Below are 22,087 nucleotides of genomic sequence, written 5' to 3'. Positions count from 1 at the left end.
ATGTTTATTCAGACATGAAAAGAGACATTAATATCTATGACACGAGTAATTACAGTCCAGAGAGTGAGTTGTTCTCTTCTAAAAATAAAAAGGTGATTGGAAAGTTCAAGGATGAATTAGGAGGAAATGTTATGAGTGAATTTGTGGGATTGAGGTCAAAGGCTTATGCTTATAAATACATTGTGAATAACGTTGAAAAGACTGATAAGAAGTTAAAAGGTGTAAAGAAAAATGTTATTAAAGAAACAATAAACTTTAAGGATTATTATAACTGTTTAACAACAAAGAAAGAAGAGTTTAGAAAGATTAATGGAATAAGAAGTTATAAACATCAATTATATTCAGAAGAGATAAATAAGAAAGCATTGGGGGCTTTTGATGATAAGAGGTTTATTTTAGAAAATGGAATTGATAGTCTCCCTTATGGTTATATAAGTATATAAGTGATAAGATATATATAAGTGATAAGATATATATAAGTGATAAGATATATATAAGTGATAAGATATATATAAGTGATAAGATATATATAAGTGATAAGTTAAAAAGGGGGGGTTGGGGATTTTAACGGGCTACCGCCGCCTTTTTTACTATTATATAAATGATAGAACCAAGTATCAACCAGACTAAAGAGTGGAGGTGTAATCAACCTTGGTATATAAATGGAAAACATAATGAATGTGAAAAATATCAAATAGGTATAATTGAAAAGGCAACTGGTAAAAAAGTTCACAAAACAAATAAGAGAATTAATTTAAATACCGGTGAATTGGGTAAAAAAGATGGAAATATTTTTGAGTGGACGGAAAACTTTGATGGTTGTCAGGAAAATATATACTTTAATTTAAAAGTGGTATGTGGCACTGGAGGCGCTCAAACAAGAACATTGAGGGAGGTTTACCATTTTATCTTAGCTCAGTTAAAATATCTTAATAAAGAACCAAACTCAAACATATTTTTTGTTAATATATTAGATGGTGAAGAGAGTGGCAAGAGAATTCAATTATTTCCCACGCATAAACAAATATTTGTAGGGTCGTTGTTTGAGTGGGTTATATTCACCAGATGATATTAAGAGTAAAAGGTTAAAAGGTCCATAAGGTCAGAAGGATCACAGGTGTTTAAGTGGTCTAATGAATAAGGATAACATGTCAAAAGGTTAGAAGGTTCGTAAAGAACAGGGTGAGAGAAATAGAGGTGTTTAGGGTCAATGAGGGAGGGAAAGAATTAATATGGAAGTGAATGGGTCAAAGATTAATCTGCCAGATGATATGTAGAAGAAGGATGATAGGTCTATAAGAGAAAACAAATATTTGTAGTGTTTGAGTGGTCTAATGAACAACATTAAGGATAGGTACTACAGACAAAAGGTTCATAAAGATGAGGGTGGGAGAAATAGAGGTGTTTATGATTTTTGAAAAAGACAAGGGGGTAAATGACATTAGATAGGGATTTCCCATGTTAAACGGAGGTGTCCCAGAAGCAACATTATTACACTACTGGTATCCTTGTCACTAACTAACCTTAACGTTACCTAATGTCATCTTCTAGGGCCCTACACACAATATCCTAACCCACCCGGGCTAGTTTTCACTGCCATAAACCCCATAAACTAGTGCTCCTTTGCCCCCCGTTGTGAGGGATGACAGAGTTGCCATCCCTCCACATGGGGGACGTTCCCACTATCAATTTTGCACACCAAATCCAACAAATCAAAAATTTTCTATTTACTGCCAAATCTATTCACTTTTCTAAATTTTGGATCAAAACCACTATCACTATTATCATCATCCGTCTACTTATTAGATCCTCTCGGTGCGCCAATTCCCTTCTAAAGCTCGGCTTCGTACAGCCGAGCAATGAATGCGGGTTGTTTTGTGCCAGCGGCTGGATACGTCCCGCATTCGGGGCCGGGACGGGGGCTTACCCGGGCCGAGATCTCACGCACCATCTCGGCACCGAGCCGTCCAATGGCCCGATCTCGACCTGCCGGAACGTCTCAATAAAAAGTGGTCACCATGACGACCCTTCCTATCGGGCTGCCCGCTCCGCCTAGTGGAGCACGGACGCGGCCGTTCCAAGCGAGGCCCAGCGTGGATCGCGTACGGCGGTCCTTTCGAACCCGCCGTGGCTCGGATCCCCGCTCGTTCTCGCGGCACACGAAGCTGCCCGACGCGCACCGAGGGCCCGATTCGGCTAAAAGTCGCTCTAACCGCTAACCCGGTTACCGTCGATGCCTCACCTGCATGCTTACACGCATACGCTACCCCTTTCTTGCTCATACATCCAGCTGTTCCCATGCTCCTTATCGTACCTTCTCTTACACACCTCGGTACACTCATTCCGCTCACTGACTTGGTCACACACCTGACCACCGAACACCTTGGCACACATTCGTCACTCGCACACCTCACCAACACACCTCTTCGCGCCCCCTTCTCGGTCACCTCCTCTGTGACTATCACAGGGGTGCTCTCACTCGCACACCCAACCACGTGCCTCACTACCAACTCAAGTGTGCATTCCCACACACGCTCTACCATTCCAGGTGTGCATCCTTCCATGCCAGGTGTACATCCTCGCTCACCTGTCACAACCAACTCACGCTCCGTGTCACTCTCACTACTTTCACCTCCACTCTCGGTCGCGCACTCACCCTTACTCTTGACAGGGCACTCTTTCCTCATGCACCCGTCCATTACACACCTTTCTCACGCACACTCTTGCACACACTCTCCCGTTACATCCTCTGTAACACTCACCACAGGCATACACTTTCTCGTTACATCCTCTGTAACACTCACCACAGGCGTACATTTTCTCGTTACATCCTCTGTAACACTCACCACAGGCGTGCATTCCCCCTTACTCTTGACAGCGCACTCTTTCCCCATGCACCTGTCCGTTACACACCTTTCTCGCACATCCTCTTGCGCACACTCTTTCGTTACTTCCTCCGTAACACTTCTCACTACGCGCTTCCATGTGCTCCCTCGCACACGCGCTACTACCGACTCACTCTCGACAGCACACTCACTGGTCGGCGCGCACTTTTTCCTCACACACCCCATGGTCGGACATTCTTGCACACCTCTTTTTTCGCACACCAGACCTGTCGCACACTTCACCAACGGCCTCTCATGAACACCCGGGTCCACAACAACCCCCAAGCCGACTGAAGCTCCCCTCACATCATGTACATTTCCGATTATATCGCCACTCACCTTGGCACCTCTTCGTCGCACCTCCTCTGCCACCTGCAAACTCTTTATTTGGTTAGTGAGCAGCACATCATGAGTTGAGCACCGACCTTGTACATATTCCCTTACTTCCTCCTTTATCTCCCTCTGAGTTTCTGTCCGTCCCTTCTTAATTTCACTCACCTCTTCTTCCACTTCCTCTAATTTTTGCTTCACCTCTTTTATTTCCCGGTGCGTCTCCTCAAGTGCGTCCTCTAAGGCTACCGTGACCGTCTCTATGTGCATCCTCACCTGCCGGTCCTTTGTCTCCATTACCTCTGTCACCTCATCCAACCTCATTGTCAGTCCCTCACGTACCATCTGACATTGCCTCTGTGTCGCTATCAAGTCATTTTTAATTTCTTTTTGTGTCGCCTTTAACCCTCCTAGTACCGCAGTGTTCCTTTGAACCTGCTCCACTAACTCCGTCTGTCCCTCTGTCAGCTGTTCCACCTCCTCCGTCAGATCTTCTATTCCCCCCTGTAACCTAGCCGTATTATTCCTCACCTCTTTCTCTATACGCTTTTCGCCTCGCTTTACCGCCTCGCGTACCCCCGAGACCTCCTCACTTACACCTCGTCGTATCTCCTCTTTCATCTCCTCCCTCTCTTTTGTAGATGCCACCCTCATCTGTCCCAATTCATCCCTCTGAGCATCCAGTTTACTTTCTAACCCGATTTTCACCTCCTCTATCTGGTTCCCCATCTGTTCGATTTCCCGGGCGGATTGCTCCCCTATTTCCCGCAATTTGTCTTACATCCTATTTTCTCACCCCATTAACCCATTTTTCACCTCTTTTATCCCATTGTCTAACTCCTCAAATTTTTTTTCTAATCCCTCTATTCTACTCCCTAACCCTCCGATCTGGGCCCCCATGTCCTCCCTCAATTTCTCGCTATTGGACCCCATGTCCTCCCTCAATTTCTCGCTATTGGACCCCATGTCCTCCCTCAATTTCTCGCTATTGGACCCCATGTCCTCCCTCAATTTCTCGCTATTGGACCCCATGTCCTCCCTCAATTTCTCGCTATTGGACCCCATGTCCTCCCTCAATTGCTTGCCCATTCTTTGTTCCAATTGTTTGCTATTCTGGGCCATAAGGGCCTTCATTTGTATAAAAAAAGGTTCAAATCCACCAGCGGCGCTGCTACGGTTGCGGGCGCCGTGGCCATGTGCGAGGCGCCATTTTGCGCGCCCGTAACCTCGTGCGCGAGGCCGCCATTTTGTGCGCCTGATACTCCCTCAACCACATTGCCATTGCTCTCCTCCTCCCTTTCCTCCACATGCATTTCCCCGAGGTCCTGGGTTACCCCTGACCCGTCTATCTCCCCCACCGACATCCGATCGGCTTGATTGTCCATGGCGCGATCTCAAAATTCGGGTTTTATAAAACAACACAATTTCGGCAGCTCGTAATTTTGACCAAATTTTTTTCTACACGTTTTAAAAATTTGGTTTGGGCCTCGTATCCCACTCCTAGACACCAATTGTTACGGGTCGCGGACAAGATGTTACTTTGGGCCAAGCGGATGGTCAACCGCGACTGTTACAGGATCCCCGATTGGCCCGAATCCCCCAACGTTGACCAGATCGCGCCACAGATATTCAATTTGGAAACCTCTAAAGTGACCAAAAGAGAAGGAAGAGAGAAGAAGACAGAGTACGGAGGAATAACAGGATTTATTATACACACAAGCAAAAAGAAGGAGCGATCAAAGTTATTTACAAGCGATGGATGGAAGAAGCAGTCACACAGTGAATCGTTAGCTTATACTATTCAATTTACTTAACCCCAGGACAACGATTAGGACAGACGACGTTCACACTTACACGGGGGAAATTGCAGGCAGGAATGGCGGAGGTGGGTTGCTGGAGAGGGAGGCAGGGTCAGGTCCCTGCAACCGGCAGGGCTGGAGGTAGCAGCTCCTTTTTGGCGGGAAAACCCTCGGTCGCGTCGACGCTGCTGATGCTGTGGACGTCACGCGCTGGCTCGGTCACACCTGCTCCTCTCCTTCTGGTGGAGCCATCTCCCTCCTCTCAGCGCGTCTCTCCAAAGCTGGTGTCATCCCCAAGTACCTCTCCTTTTTGGTTTGGAGCGTCTCTCATCTCTCATCTCACAGCTCACAGCTCATTTCTCCTCTCATCTCATCTCTCATCTCATCTCTTGAAGCAGTCCCTTCCAGTCGCTTTTATTACTCGGGTCGGAATCAAGCCGCCGGCTGCGAGGGCACGCCTACCGGGTCGCTCACCGCGGTGCTGGTTGGCTGTTAGGGCTGTCCGATTCCCCCTTTGATCATGACGACGTGCCACGCCTGTGAGTTGGCGGCTCCTACCCCCCTCTTCTCCGAGATTAGCACATGGGCAATGGCGGCTTGCGGGATTGAACACCACTCGCACCGCTTTTGAAAGGAACTTTGGAGAGCGGAGATGATTGGGGAAATTGAAAGGGGCCTACGCTTATTTCGTTTGATACAATGCAGAGTCAATCTAGTGGGAAACACATATTTAGCCTACATAGAATAAGGAAATAAGCTATTTAAAAAGATATATCATGGCCTGTGTGTAAGTTTCATGGAATTAACTAGGAGGACGGGCTGCGACCATTATTTACATTACGAGGGTGTTACACACAACAAAACCATACTTTTCACATTCGTTACACTTTCTCAAAATTGTTACACTTTTCAAAACCGTTACACTTCTCAAATTCGTTACAATATATATATATATATATATATATATATATTATATATATATATATATATATATATATATATATATATATATATATATATATATATATATATATATATATATATATATATTGTTACAGACGCGGCTTTAGATGTTATATTGACCGAGCGGTGGTGTATTTAACCGCGTCCGAACAGTTACTCCCCGATTAGAACCCGATTCCACCCGACGTTGACCAGATCGCCCCACAGATATTCAATCGGGAAACCTCTAAAGCGACCGAAAGAGAATGAAAAAGAAGAAGAAGAAGAATACGGAGGAAGAACAGATTTATTATACACACACAGCAATGGATGGAAGAAGCAGTAACACAGCGAATCGTTAACTTACACTATTCATTTTTACTTAACCCCAAGACAACGAGCAGGACAGGACGTTCACACTTACACAGGGGATAATGCAGGCAGGTAGGGCTTGAGGTGGATTGCTTGAGAGGGAGGCAAAGTCGGGAGGCAGCAGCTCGCAATTCCTCGCGGTTTTGGCGGGAAAACCCTCCGTCGTGTATCCGCTGCGGCAGACGTCACGCGCTGGTTCGGCACACCTGCTCCTCTTCTTGTGGTGGAGCCGTCTCCCTCCTTTCAGCGCGTCTCTCCAAAGCTGGTTTCCTTGCCGAGTACCTCTCCTCTTTGGCTTGGAGCGTTTCGCATCTCACCGCTCCTCTTGGTGCCGCCTCTTTGCTCCTCCCAGGTCATCTGGAAAAGCAGTCCCTTCCAGTCGCTTTTATCACCTCGGGCGAAATCAAGCCACCGGCTCCGAGGGCACGCCTACCGGGTCGCTCACCGCGGTGCTGATTGGCTGTTAGGGCTGGCTCACTCCTCCCCCCTTATGACGAGGTGGAGACACGCCTTTCTTCTCCAACCCTACCTCGTGGCCAATGGTGGTTGAAGAAAACCGCCCAAAATGCGGAAGGCAAATGGAAGGGAGGTTTTGGGGAAATTGGAAGGGCCTACGCTTATTTTGTTTGATACAATGCAAAGTCAATCTAGTGGGAAACACATATTTAGCCTACATGGAATAAGGAAATACACTATTTAAAAGATATATCGTGACCTGCGTGTAAGTTTCATGGAATTAACTAGGAGGACGGCTGCGACCATTATTTACATTACGAGGATGTTACCATACTTTTGTAACGTTCACATTGTAATGTTTCCACATTCGTTACACTTCCTCCAAAATTGTTACACTTCTCAAAAACCGTTACACTTCTCAAATTCGTTACACACTTCTCAAAATCGTTACACTGCACCCTCCTTTCTTCAGGCCCGTGCTCGGGCCTACTAAACTTTAACTTAGTGTGACACGTAGGTGTAATTCCCTCTACAATTAACCTGACCCTGAGTGTGACAATTTTAAAACACAAATAAGTATGTCCCCCTATTGCATTGCACCCTGTCTAACAGACTCAAGCCCACAGCTAACCGAATTACGGAATTATTCTCAAACTATACATTTACGGTGGGGAGCATTATTTACAATGACGTGATTTCTTATTTACAACGCAACCCAGGACCTGTGTTTTTTTTCTTTTTTTTTTCTTTTTAGGGAACAAGGGAAAGAAATTCCTGTTGGGAGGGAGGAGACAGCACGCATTGCATCGATGCACCAGTACCAATACCACCAAAGCACCCAAAAGCACCAAAAACACCACAAAGCACCAAAAGCACCAAAAACACCACTCGGTGCGCAGTCACCATGGTTCTTAATAAACACAACAAAACAACTGGTGGTGGTCTTCACTTTCTCTGCTGGGCCGATGTTCTTCCCGACGTCTTCTGGCTTCATGCGGCCTATTTGGACATAATAAAAAGCACAACTTGTGTTCGTTTTTATTTAGGGCCTCAGGGGCCAACTAAGGGTAGTCCACCTGTTTGGCATAGGTGCCACCTTACCGAGGTCCGCAAGCAAGATTCCCTGGCCACTATGGCCGGTCTCCAACAGAGGTGCCCTGCCCCAGAACCTGGGGTCCATCAAGTGGTACTTGGCCGCAGAACAGCGGTCCATAAAGTGGTACATCAACGCAATGCATGCTGGTTCTGGGAATCTCGGGCGCACAATGGCCACCTCACGCACGCTCCCCTCGGCACCCAATGGCGCACAGGTCATGTGGGAGACAAAAGAAAGACAATTGAGCGAGGGGTAAGGTCACAAGGGTACACGTCAATAAGGCAATGCAAGGCGAAATGCGTACGGAGGGCGAAGTGAGAAAGCTCGTCCCTACCGTACGTCACCCCCCTGTCACCTACCCTACCCTTGCCCTTGCCCTTACCCCATATGTACAAAATCTACACATTACCAATTCGTCACTACTGTCACGTCTTCCCCATATTTCCCCTATACCAAATTTGTCACCACAATCCCTCTACTTCAAAATTTGCCATCACCAATTCATCATCAATCCTCATAAGGAGGGAGAGATGGAATTACGCACAATGTCACACCCACGTCATGATGCGTCTCACAATCCAAACATTTGCATCATAAAAAATAATCAAAACATGGCATGGTGTGGAGTACCTGTCACCTCAGGTGAGTGGATGCAGATGGTGCGAGGAGATCCTTCATCCTAACTATCCTCTAAATGACTTTAACACACTTTACACTACCCGGGGTCTCTCCCTGCCAATCCATTGGCCAACTTACACTATGGGTTCTAAAAACCAATTCCCATTGACCAAACTGTGGTGCCTCTCAATTTGGGGTCTCACTCCCCCGATTCATCTCCCGGTGCTCTCGCACAATTTCTGGGTTGCGACGTCTAGCTCTCCCAACAGGTCTACCCACCTGCACACCTCCACCACTGTAGTTGCCACCCGAGCTTACCTAGCTCCTCACCCTAACCTATCTAACTGGGGCAGGCCCCTCCTGGCTCTGTCACCCCACTTGGTGCCCTCTGGCACTGGGCTACCCGGGTCCGTCCTCCGGATCCTCGGGCCCCATCCACAACAACTACTACCGGCTCCCAGAGCCCACCTGCGGCCTCACCTGGCCGACATCCTTACAGTGGTGGAGTGCCCAAACCAACTACACACACTAACAGGCTACACGCCCAGCCATTTCCACAACACTAATGCACCCATCCAAATACCATTCTGTCACCCGCACCACAGATGCCAATATCCAACCACAATTTACCTGTACCCTCTACCTAACACTTACACTACCCGCCCCGGGTATCCGTGATGGGGGTCCACTCTTCCCCCATTCACACCTTTGCACCATCCACTCCACTCCACAATTTCCACCATTCTCACTCCACGACCATCCATTCCAATACTCCAGATATTCCACACTACCATTTATTCCACACAGCCACATACACCTGTTGTTGCACACCTGTGCCCTCACACCTGGTGCCACCTGCACCCTCCTTTCTTCCTGGACCATTTGGTCAACACAACACGCAATCACCACTACTCCCTCATACACTGCTCCACACACCTGTTCAGTTGCGCACCTGTGCAATCACACCTGTTCCATTCTCACCTGTTCAATCCTCACACACACGGCATCATCTCAGCTAACTACTCCCCTCTGAAACTTGCGCTTCCCAGTCGTCCCTTTAAACTATTGCGCTCCCACGTCATTATAATCCACACTAATCTACCTGCGTCCCCACTACAGGTATCAGTCACTAACTAAACTTAACGTTACCTAATGTCATCTTCGCTAGATCCCTACAATTATCCAAGCCCTCCCCGGCTCGGTTGTCATAGCCACCCCATAAACTATTGCGCATTTGCCCCCATCTGTGAGGGATGGTGGATTTGCCATCCCACCACATCGGGGGTCTCTCACTATCAATTTTGTTCGTCCAGATTCCAACCAATTCAAAAATTTTCCATTTACTGCCAATTCTACTCACTTTTCTAAATTTCGTTTTAAATCACTATCACTATCACCATCACCCATCTACTTATTACATCCTCTCGGTGCGCCAATTCACGTCTACAGCCCGGCTTCGTACAGCCGAGCAATGAACGCGGATTCTTTTGTGCCGGCGGCTGGATGCGTCCCGCATTCGGGGCGGGGGCGGGGGCTTACCCGGGCCGAGATCCCACGCACCACCTCGGCGTGGAGCCATCCAATGTCCCGATCTCGACCTGCCGGCACGTCTCAACAAAACGTGGTCGCCATGACGACCCTTCCTATCCAGCTGCCCGCTCCGCCTAGTGGAGCCCGGACGCGGCCGTTCCAAGCGAGGCACAGCGTGGATCGCGTACGGCGGTTCTTTCGAAACCGCCGTGGTTCGGATCCCCGCTGGTCCTCGCGGCACGCGAAGCTGCCCGACGCGCACCGAGGGCCCGATTCGGCTATAAGTCGCCCTAACCGCTAAACCGGTTACCGTCGACGCTTCACCTGGACGCTTACATGCATACGCTACCCCTTTCTTGCTCATACATGCAGCCGTCTCCCTGCTCTTGGTCGTACCTTCTCTAACACACCTCGGTACACTCATTCCGCTCACCGACTTGGTCACACACCTGACCACCGAACACCTTGGCACACATTCGTCGCTCGCACACCTCACCAACACACCTCTTCGCGCCCCTTTCTCGGTCACCTCCTTTGTGACAATCACAGGTGTGCTCTCACCCGCACACCCAACCGCGTGCCTCACGACCAACTCAAGTGTGCATCCCCACACACGCTCTACCATTCCAGGTGTGCATCCTCGCTCACCTGTCACAACCAACTCACGCTCCGTTTCACTCTCACTACTCTCACCTCCACTCTTCACAACGCACTCACCCTTCCTCTCGACAGCGCACTCTTTCCTCATGCACCCGTCCGTTACACACGTCTCTCGCGCACACTTTTTCGTTACTTCCTCCGTAACACTCACCACACCGCGCTTCCATGTACCCCCTCGCACACGCGCTTCGACCAACTCACTCTTCACGGCACACTCACTCCTTGGCGTGCACTATTTCCTCACACACCCCATGGTCGGACATTCTCGCACACCTCTTTTTTCGCACACCAGACCTGTCGCACACTTCACCAACGGCCTTTCACGAACACCCGGATCCAAAGCAACCCCCAAGCCGACTGAAGCTTTCCTCACATCATATACATTGCCACTCACCTCCGTACTTTGTCGTCGCACCTCCTCTGCCACCTGCAAACTTTTTATTTGGTCAGTGAGCACCTCATCATGATTTGAACACAGACCTTGTACATATTCCATCACCTCCTCCTGGATTTCTCTTTTAGTTTCTGTTCGTCCCTTCTTAATTTCACTCACCTCTTCTTCCACTTCCTCTAATTTTTGTTTAACCTCTTTTATTTCTCGGTGCATCTCCTCAAGTTCGTCCTCTAAGGCTACCGTGACCGTCTCTATGTGCATCCTCACCTGCCGGTCCTTTGTCTCCATTATCTCTGTCACCTCGTCCACCCTCATTGTCAGTTCCTCACGTACCATCTGACATTGCCTCTGTGTCGCTATCAAGTCATTTTGTACACCGCTCCTTTCCTATGCCATCTCCAGGCATTGCAAATCGTCATTGCCGGGCACCAAAGGGGGCTCGGCAGTGACGCACGCTGAAAGAGAGTACTCAGTTTTCACTCTGGTTTCTTTCTTGTTTGTTGTACACCGCTCCTTTCCTATGCCATCTCCAGGCATTGCAAATCGTCATTGCTGGGCACCGAAGGGGGCTCGGCAGTGACGCACGCTGAAAGAGAGTACTCAGTTTTCACTCTGGTTTCTTGTTTGTTTGTTTGTTTGTTTTCTTTCTTGGTTGTCCGGGCGATATCTCAGCCATCCTTTGAGCTAGGAAGCTGAAATTTTGGCACAATAGTGAGAAAGTCCTTTGTCAAAAACGGTATTTTTTTTTTTTGATTAATCAATAAATTAAGGAGTTATTTAATTATTAGCGATTAATTAAGTTCTTATTTAATTAATTAAATTTCCTTTCTCTTCTGACCATTAACTCAGGCACCTTTTGAGTTAGGAAGCTGATATTTGGACATGCCAATGACCAGGTGATTTGGCTGCAAATGATATTTTTGATTTATTAATTAATCAATTAATCGATTAATTATTTAATTATTCGATTAATGACAAAAAAATTTTTTTTTTTAAAAGTTACAGATTCTGATGAAATAGTGGTAGTTTATGTGTTCTCTGACCAAATTGATTAATAATTTAATTTTTTTATGATTATTATTTATTTATATTCATTATTAATCATTTATTTATTTTCTTTCTCATTTGGCCAATATCTCAGGCACCTTTTGAGCTGGGAAGCTAATATTTGGACATGAGTGACCAAGTGATGTGGCTATCAAGGATATTTTTGATTTATTGATTAATCATTTCATCTATTAATTATTTATTGATTAATCGATTAATTATTTATTGAGTAATCAATGAATTTTTTATAAATGACTTATTTAATTAAATTTCTAAAAGATACATCTTCGGATGAAGCACCAGTGGTTTAGTTATGCGATTAGCCAATTGATTATGAAAATATTTTGTGATAATCTTTTATTGATTTTAATTATACAATTAATCAATCAATTAGTGTACACCTCTCCCTCCCAATGCAGCCTCAATGAGCTGCACTGCGGTATTGCCGGGCGCCGGAGGCGCCCCGGCAATGCCGCGCTGCAGCATATTTAATTATTTGGCATGGGGCGGTGTACTTTGAATGTATGTGTACTTGTTGTACACCGCTCCTTTCCTATGCCATCTCCAGGCATTGCAAATCGTCATTGCTGGGCACCGAAGGGGGCTCGGCAGTGACGCACGCTGAAAGAGAGTACTCAGTTTTCACTCTGGTTTCTTGTTGTACACCGCTCCTTTCCTATGCCATCTCCAGGCATTGCAAATCGTCATTGCCGGGCACCAAAGGGGGCTCGGCAGTGACGCACGCTGAAAGAGAGTACTCAGTTTTCACTCTGGTTTCTTGTTTGTTTGTTTTCTTTCTTGGTTGTCCGGACGATATCTCAGCCATCCTTTGAGCTAGGAAGCTGAAATTTCGGCACAGTCGTGAGCAAGTCCTTTGTCAAATACGGTATTTTTTGTTTTTTGAATAATCAATTAATTGAGGAGTTATTTAATTATTAGCGTTTAATTAAGTACTTATTTAATTAATTAAATTTCATTTCTCTTCTGACCATTATTAACTCAGGCACCTTTTGAGTTAGGAAGCTGATATTTGGACATGCCAATGACCAGGTGATTTGGCTGCAAAGGATATTTTTGATTTATTAATTAATCAATTAATCGATTAATTATTTAATTATTCGATTAATGACCCAAAAAAAATTTTTTTTTAAGTTACAGATTCTGATGAAATAGTGGTAGTTTATGTGTTCTCTGACCAAATTGATTACCAATTTAATTTTTTTATGATTATTATTTATTTATTTTCATTATTAATCATTTATTTATTTTCTTTCTCATTTGGCCAATATCTCAGGCACCTTTTGAGCTGGGAAGCTAATATTTGGACATAAGTGACCAAGTGATGTGGCTATCAAGGATATTTTTGATTTATTGATTAATCATTTCATCTATTAATTATTTATTGATTAATCGATTAATTATTTATTGAGTAATCAATTAATTATTTAATTTTTTATAAATGACTTATTTAATTAAATTTCTAAAAGATACATCTTCGGATGAAGCACTAGTGGTTTAGTTATGCGATTAGCCAATTGATTATGAAAATATTTTGTGATAATCTTTTATTGATTTTAATTATACAATTAATCAATCAATTAGTGTACACCTCTCCCTCCCAATGCAGCCTTAATGAGCTGCACTGCGGTATTGCCGGGCGCCGGAGGCGCCCCGGCAATGCCGCGCTGCAGCATATTTAATTATTTGGCATGGGGCGGTGTACTTTGAATGTATGTGTACTTGTTTGTTTGTTTGTTTGTTTTCTTTCTTGGTTGTCCGGGCGATATCTCAGCCATCCTTTGAGCGAGGAAGCTGAAATTTTGGCACAATAGTGAGAAAGTCCTTTGTCAAAAACGGTATTTTTTTTTTTTGATTAATCAATAAATTAAGGAGTTATTTAATTATTAGCGATTAATTAAGTTCTTATTTAATTAATTAAATTTCCTTTCTCTTCTGACCATTAACTCAGGCACCTTTTGAGTTAGGAAGCTGATATTTGGACATGCCAATGACCAGGTGATTTGGCTGCAAATGATATTTTTGATTTATTAATTAATCAATTAATCGATTAATTATTTAATTATTCGATTAATGACAAAAAAATTTTTTTTTTTTAAAGTTACAGATTCTGATGAAATAGTGGTAGTTTATGTGTTCTCTGACCAAATTGATTAATAATTTAATTTTTTTATGATTATTATTTATTTATATTCATTATTAATCATTTATTTATTTTCTTTCTCATTTGGCCAATATCTCAGGCACCTTTTGAGCTGGGAAGCTAATATTTGGACATGAGTGACCAAGTGATGTGGCTATCAAGGATATTTTTGATTTATTGATTAATCATTTCATCTATTAATTATTTATTGATTAATCGATTAATTATTTATTGAGTAATCAATGAATTTTTTATAAATGACTTATTTAATTAAATTTCTAAAAGATACATCTTCGGATGAAGCACCAGTGGTTTAGTTATGCGATTAGCCAATTGATTATGAAAATATTTTGTGATAATCTTTTATTGATTTTAATTATACAATTAATCAATCAATTAGTGTACACCTCTCCCTCCCAATGCAGCCTCAATGAGCTGCACTGCGGTATTGCCGGGCGCCGGAGGCGCCCCGGCAATGCCGCGCTGCAGCATATTTAATTATTTGGCATGGGGCGGTGTACTTTGAATGTATGTGTACTTGTTGTACACCGCTCCTTTCCTATGCCACCTCCAGGCATTGCAAATCGTCATTGCCGGGCACCGAAGGGGGCTCGGCAGTGACGCACGCTGAAAGAGAGTACTCAGTTTTCACTCTGGTTTCTTGTTTGTTTTCTTGGTTGTCCGGACGATATCTCAGCCATCCTTTGAGCTAGGAAGCTGAAATTTCGGCACAGTAGTGAGCAAGTCCTTTGTCAAATACGGTATTTTTTGTTTTTTGAATAATCAATTAATTGAGGAGTTATTTAATTATTAGCGTTTAATTAAGTACTTATTTAATTAATTAAATTTCATTTATCTTCTGACCATTATTAACTCAGGCACCTTTTGAGTTAGGAAGCTGATATTTGGACATGCCAATGACCAGGTGATTTGGCTGCAAAGGATATTTTTGATTTATTAATTAATCAATTAATCGATTAATTATTTAATTATTCGATTAATGACAAAAAAATTTTTTTTTTTAAAGTTACAGATTCTGATGAAATAGTGGTAGTTTATGTGTTCTCTGACCAAATTGATTAATAATTTAATTTTTTTATGATTATTATTTATTTATTTTCATTATTAATCATTTATTTATTTTCTTTCTCATTTGGCCAATATCTCAGGCACCTTTTGAGCTGGGAAGCTAATATTTGGACATGAGTGACCAAGTGATGTGGCTATCAAGGATATTTTTGATTTATTGATTAATCATTTCATCTATTAATTATTTATTGATTAATCGATTAATTATTTATTGAGTAATCAATTAATTATTTAATTTTTTATAAATGACTTATTTAATTAAATTTCTAAAAGATACATCTTCGGATGAAGCACTAGTGGTTTAGTTATGCGATTAGCCAATTGATTATGAAAATATTTTGTGATAATCTTTTATTGATTTTAATTATACAATTAATCAATCAATTAGTGTACACCCCTCCCTCCCAATGCAGCCTTAATGAGCTGCACTGCGGTATTGCCGGGCGCCAGAGGCGCCCCGGCAATGCCGCGCTGCAGCATATTTAATTATTTGGCATGGGGCGGTGTACTTTGAATGTATTTGTACTTGTTGTACACCGCACCTTTCCTATGCCATCTCCAGGCATTGCAAATCGTCATTGCTGGGCACCGAAGGGGGCTCGGCAGTGACGCACTCTGAAAGAGAGTACTCAGTTTTCACTCTGGTTGTTTTCTTGTTTTCTTTCTTTCTTGGTTGTCCGGACGATATCTCAGCCATCCTTTGAGCTAGGAAGCTGAAATTTCGGCACAGTAGTGAGCAAGTCCTTTGTCAAATACGGTATTTTTTGTTTTTTGAATAATCAATTAATTGAGGAGTTATTTAATTATTAGCGTTTAATTAAGTACTTATTTAATTAATTAAATTTCATTTATCTTCTGACCATTATTAACTCAGGCACCTTTTGAGTTAGGAAGCTGATATTTGGACATGCCAATGACCAGGTGATTTGGCTGCAAAGGATATTTTTGATTTATTAATTAATCAATTAATCGATTAATTATTTAATTATTCGATTAATGACAAAAAATTTTTTTTTTTTTAAGTTACAGATTCTGATGAAATAGTGGTAGTTTATGTGTTCTCTGACCAAATTGATTAATAATTTAATTTTTTTATGATTATTATTTATTTATTTTCATTATTAATCATTTATTTATTTTCTTTCTCATTTGGCCAATATCTCAGGCACCTTTTGAGCTGGGAAGCTAATATTTGGACATGAGTGACCAAGTGATGTGGCTATCAAGGATATTTTTGATTTATTGATTAATCATTTCATCTATTAAGTATTTATTGATTAATCGATTAATTATTTATTGAGTAATCAATTAATTATTTAATTTTTTATAAATGACTTATTTAATTAAATTTCTAAAAGATACATCTTCGGATGAAGCACTACTGGTTTAGTTATGCGATTAGCCAATTGATTATGAAAATATTTTGTGATAATCTTTTATTGATTTTAATTATACAATTAATCAATCAATTAGTGTACACCTCTCCCTCCCAATGCAGCCTCAATGAGCTGCACTGCGGTATTGCCGGGCGCCGGAGGCGCCCCGGCAATGCCGCGCTGCAGCATATTTAATTATTTGGCATGGGGCGGTGTACTTTGAATGTATGTGTACTTGTTGTACACCGCTCCTTTCCTATGCCATCTCCAGGCATTGCAAATCGTCATTGCCGGGCACCAAAGGGGGCTCGGCAGTGACGCACGCTGAAAGAGAGTACTCAGTTTTCACTCTGGTTTCTTGTTTGTTTGTTTTCTTTCTTGTTTGTTTTCTTTCTTGGTTGTCCGGACGATATCTCAGCCATCCTTTGAGCTAGGAAGCTGAAATTTCGGCACAGTCGTGAGCAAGTCCTTTGTCAAATACGGTATTTTTTGTTTTTTGAATAATCAATTAATTGAGGAGTTATTTAATTATTAGCGTTTAATTAAGTACTTATTTAATTAATTAAATTTCATTTCTCTTCTGACCATTATTAACTCAGGCACCTTTTGAGTTAGGAAGCTGATATTTGGACATGCCAATGACCAGGTGATTTGGCTGCAAAGGATATTTTTGATTTATTAATTAATCAATTAATCGATTAATTATTTAATTATTCGATTAATGACCCAAAAAAATTTTTTTTTTAAGTTACAGATTCTGATGAAATAGTGGTAGTTTATGTGTTCTCTGACCAAATTGATTAATAATTTAATTTTTTTATGATTATTATTTATTTATTTTCATTATTAATCATTTATTTATTTTCTTTCTCATTTGGCCAATATCTCAGGCACCTTTTGAGCTGGGAAGCTAATATTTGGACATAAGTGACCAAGTGATGTGGCTATCAAGGATATTTTTGATTTATTGATTAATCATTTCATCTATTAATTATTTATTGATTAATCGATTAATTATTTATTGAGTAATCAATTAATTATTTAATTTTTTATAAATGACTTATTTAATTAAATTTCTAAAAGATACATCTTCGGATGAAGCACTAGTGGTTTAGTTATGCGATTAGCCAATTGATTATGAAAATATTTTGTGATAATCTTTTATTGATTTTAATTATACAATTAATCAATCAATTAGTGTACACCTCTCCCTCCCAATGCAGCCTTAATGAGCTGCACTGCGGTATTGCCGGGCGCCGGAGGCGCCCCGGCAATGCCGCGCTGCAGCATATTTAATTATTTGGCATGGGGCGGTGTACTTTGAATGTATGTGTACTTGTTTGTTTTCTTGTTTGTTTGTTTTCTTTCTTGGTTGTCCGGACGATATCTCAGCCATCCTTTGAGCTAGGAAGCTGAAATTTCGGCACAGTAGTGAGCAAGTCCTTTGTCAAATACGGTATTTTTTGTTTTTTGAATAATCAATTAATTGAGGAGTTATTTAATTATTAGCGTTTAATTAAGTACTTATTTAATTAATTAAATTTCATTTCTCTTCTGACCATTATTAACTCAGGCACCTTTTGAGTTAGGAAGCTGATATTTGGACATGCCAATGACCAGGTGATTTGGCTGCAAAGGATATTTTTGATTTATTAATTAATCAATTAATCGATTAATTATTTAATTATTCGATTAATGACAAAAAATTTTTTTTTTTTAAAGTTACAGATTCTGATGAAATAGTGGTAGTTTATGTGTTCTCTGACCAAATTGATTAATAATTTAATTTTTTAATGATTATTATTTATTTATTTTCATTATTAATCATTTATTTATTTTCTTTCTCATTTGGCCAATATCTCAGGCACCTTTTGAGCTGGGAAGCTAATATTTGGACATGAGTGACCAAGTGATGTGGCTATCAAGGATATTTTTGATTTATTGATTAATCATTTCATCTATTAATTATTTATTGATTAATCGATTAATTATTTATTGAGTAATCAATTAATTATTTAATTTTTTATAAATGACTTATTTAATTAAATTTCTAAAAGATACATCTTCGGATGAAGCACTAGTGGTTTAGTTATGCGATTAGCCAATTGATTATGAAAATATTTTGTGATAATCTTTTATTGATTTTAATTATACAATTAATCAATCAATTAGTGTACACCTCTCCCTCCCAATGCAGCCTCAATGAGCTGCACTGCGGTATTGCCGGGCGCCGGAGGCGTCCCGGCAATGCCGCGCTGTAGCATATTTAATTATTTGGCATGGGGGCGGTGTACTTTGAATGTATGTGTACTTGTTTAATTTCTTTTTGTGTCGCCTTTAACCCTCCGAGTACTGCAGTGTTCCTTTGAACCTGCTCCACTAACTTCGTTTGTCCCTCTGTCAGCTGTTCCACCTCCTCCGTCAGACCCTCTATGCCCCCTTGTAACTTAGCAGTATTATTTCTCACCTCTTTCTCCATACGCTTCTCACCTCGCTTTACCTCCTCGCGCAGCCCCGAAACCTCCTCACTTACCCCTCGTCGTATTTCCTCCATCTCTTTTGTAGATGCCACCCTCATCTGTCCCAATTCATCCCTCTGAGCATCCAGTTTGGTTTCTACCCCGATTTTCACCTCCTCTATCTGCTCTCCCATTTGTTTGATTTCTCGGGCGGATTGCTCCCCTATCTCCCGCAATTTGCCTTCCATCCTATTTTCTAACCCCATTAACCCATTTTTTACCTCTTTTATCCCGTTGTCTAACCCCTCAAAATTATTGTCTAACTTCACAAATTTCTTGTCTAACTCCTCAAAATTATTGTCTAACTTCCCAATTTTCTTGTCTAACTCCCCGATTTGATTTCCTAGTCGCTCCCCCATTCTGTTTTCCATTCCCTCCATTTCCCTGGCTCTTTTTTCGTTGTCACACTTCGACTGTGCCATGTATTCGCTAAACCGTGCCATGAACTGCTGCATGTTAAAGCCCGCTGATACAGCGGGCTCGGCTACCGCGCGCTCGTGCGAGGCGCCTCTTTGCGCGCCTGAAACCTCGTGCGCGAGAGCGCCATTTTGTGCGTCTGATACACCCTCAACCGCCTCCTCATTGCTCCCCTCCATTTGATCCTGGGTTACTCCTAACCCCTCTATCTCTCCCACCGACATCCGATCGCCTTGATTGTCCATGGCGCGATCTCAAAATTCGGGTTTTATAAAACAAAATAAATTTCGGCAGCTTATAATTTTGAGCGCGTTAAGCGCGCTTCGGGTCCGATTTCGGGTCCGATCTCCCTCCTCGACACCAATTGTTACTCTAATAGTACAATTGGTGTTCCAAAATTTGGGCCTAACAGATTTAGTCCCAGGTCTGAATCCAACTCCTCGACACCAATTGTTACAGACGCGGCTTTAGATGTTATATTGACCGAGCGGTGGTGTATTTAACCGCGTCCGAACAGTTACTCCCCGATTAGAACCCGATTCCACCCGACGTTGACCAGATCGCCCCACAGATATTCAATCGGGAAACCTCTAAAGCGACCGAAAGAGAATGAAAAAGAAGAAGAAGAAGAATACGGAGGAAGAACAGATTTATTATACACACACAGCAATGGATGGAAGAAGCAGTAACACAGCGAATCGTTAACTTACACTATTCATTTTTACTTAACCCCAAGACAACGAGCAGGACAGGACGTTCACACTTACACAGGGGATAATGCAGGCAGGTAGGGCTTGAGGTGGATTGCTTGAGAGGGAGGCAAAGTCGGGAGGCAGCAGCTCGCAATTCCTCACGGTTTTGGCGGGAAAACCCTCCGTCGTGTATCCGCTGCGGCAGACGTCACGCGCTGGTTCGGCACACCTGCTCCTCTTCTTGTGGTGGAGCCGTCTCCCACCTTTCAGCGCGTCTCTCCAAAGCTGGTTTCCTTGCCGAGTACCTCTCCTCTTTGGCTTGGAGCGTTTCGCATCTCACCGCTCCTCTTGGTGCCGCCTCTTTGCTCCTCCCAGGTCATCTGGAAAAGCAGTCCCTTCCAGTCGCTTTTATCACCTCGGGCGAAATCAAGCCGCCGGCTCCGAGGGCACGCCTACCGGGTCGCTCACCGCGGTGCTGATTGGCTGTTAGGGCTGGCTCACTCCTCCCCCCTTATGACGAGGTGGAGACACGCCTTTCTTCTCCAACCCTACCTCGTGGCCAATGGTGGTTGAAGAAAACCGCCCAAAATGCGGAAGGCAAATGGAAGGGAGGTTTTGGGGAAATTGGAAGGGCCTACGCTTATTTTGTTTGATACAATGCAAAGTCAATCTAGTGGGAAACACATATTTAGCCTACATGGAATAAGGAAATACACTATTTAAAAGATATATCGTGACCTGCGTGTAAGTTTCATGGAATTAACTAGGAGGACGGCTGCGACCATTATTTACATTACGAGGATGTTACCATACTTTTGTAACGTTCACATTGTAACGTTTCCACATTCGTTACACTTCCTCCAAAATTGTTACACTTCTCAAAAACCGTTACACTTCTCAAATTCGTTACACACTTCTCAAAATCGTTACAATATATATATATACAGTCATGTGAAAAAGTAAGTACACCCCATGTAAAGTTTTGACTTTTCAACATATTTCAACATACAGCTATTTGATCTTCATTTCAACAATATTGATAGATAAAGGTGATATAATATAACAAATATCATGAAACATTTACATTTTGTAGTCCATTGTATAATTTAAATAAACATAAATGCAAATTTCGCATGTGGAAAAAGTAAGTACACCCCTAGATTTATCACTACTTGAAATACCTAAAATTAGAATCAGGTGTACCAGCTCAGGTGCAAATGATTAGAACATCATTAGAGAGGATCTTGGAGGAACCTGTCTCATTTAAACCTCAGACATTTAGTTTGGTTTGCACTTTGTTGTTGAAGTGTGCGGCGTCACCATGCCTCGATGAAAAGAGCTCTCTGAGGCCTTCAGAAAGAAGGTTATAGATGCCTACGAGTCTGGGAAGGGATTTCAAAAGATCTCCAAACAATTTGAAATCAATCATTCGATTGTCCAGAAGATCATCTACACTTGGAGAAGATTCCAAACAACTGCCAACTTGTTCAGGCCAGGCTGCCCCAGCAAGTTCAGCCTGAGAGCAGACCGCAAGATGCTGAAAGAAGTCTCTAAGAACCCCAGAATGTCATCACGGGACCTACAGGTAGCTCTTGCCACTGTTGATGTCAAAGTGCACGAGTCTACCATTAGAAGGAGTCTGCACAAATTTGATCTCCATGGGAGGTGTGCAAGGAGGAAACCTTTGCTGTCCAGAAAGAACAT

The sequence above is a fragment of the Myxine glutinosa genome, chromosome 5 (genome assembly GCF_964187855.1).
Source record: "Myxine glutinosa chromosome 5, kmMyxGlut1.1, whole genome shotgun sequence".
Taxonomy (NCBI): domain Eukaryota; kingdom Metazoa; phylum Chordata; class Myxini; order Myxiniformes; family Myxinidae; genus Myxine; species Myxine glutinosa.
Note: the sequence above shows the minus strand (reverse complement) of the source record.